This window comes from Octopus bimaculoides, chromosome 1 (genome assembly GCF_001194135.2).
Source record: "Octopus bimaculoides isolate UCB-OBI-ISO-001 chromosome 1, ASM119413v2, whole genome shotgun sequence".
Lineage (NCBI taxonomy): Eukaryota > Metazoa > Mollusca > Cephalopoda > Octopoda > Octopodidae > Octopus > Octopus bimaculoides.
Window position 1 is genome coordinate 182542739 of NC_068981.1, and position 1026 is coordinate 182543764.

The following is a 1026-nucleotide window of genomic DNA, read 5'->3' on the forward strand; positions in this document are numbered from 1 at the left end:
CTCCCTCCCTCCCTCTCTCTCTCTCTCTCTCACACACACACACACACACACATTTCTTATACACGTACATCTTACACTTTCTCCTCTCTTTTACTTTCTCCTCTCACTTCAAAGCAAATGTCGCCTTTTCACTTTATCCTTTCTTTCAATTTCTGCTCTCTTCAAAGCATACAGAAATTAAAACAATTTTACGGAAATTAACGAACAATTGTATGATCCCATTTATGTCGAGTTGACAACTTTGCTTCACCAAACGAGGGAATGCCATAAATAACTTCCTTTGACACACATACACACACTACGGGTAAAACTTCTGTGTGAATTATGTTATTTCTTGCAGTGTGCACGCGCAAATTTACGGCTCAAATCCAATTGAAATGATCTTTTCCTATTGTGTAATTTGTTGGTGATGAGCGTATTTAAAAACCTGATCTTCAATAAAAAAAATTTAAAGGAAGTTTTCCCAGAAATCCTGTCCTTTATCTCTTTTTTCTAATATGTCCAAGGTGACATTTCAGTCCGCCCCGCCTTATTTTCCTAAATTTCTTCCGATTCCTATGTTTGCAATACAGGGGATTGGGATTTCTACTACAAAACACGTTCTCAGTATTTTAATTTTCTCCCTCTTCATACCAAGTTCATTTTTTAATTTTTTCAAATTTTTATTTTTAGTAATCCAAGAAAGAAAAAAACAGAGTACAAATCTTTAAGAATTTTACCCATCACCTCATCACTTTCAAAAAGCTACAAACTCCCAATATTTCACTCTTAGCTTTTTGGAAAGTGGGGAAGTTTCTTCTCAAATAATGTCGTTTAGCTGTTGTTTCTAGCATGTCGTGTTTTCTGGTGGTGGTCTAGTATTTTTAAAGTCTACTATTTCAGTAGAATTCTACGCATGCGGGAAACAGACAAAAGTGAAAGATTGGGAGATTTTAGCTTTTTGAAAGCTGGAAGGTGATGGGTGTGCGAGGTGGGGGAAGGGCCATTGAGTGTTTCTTTAAGAGAAACTAAACTATAATATATATA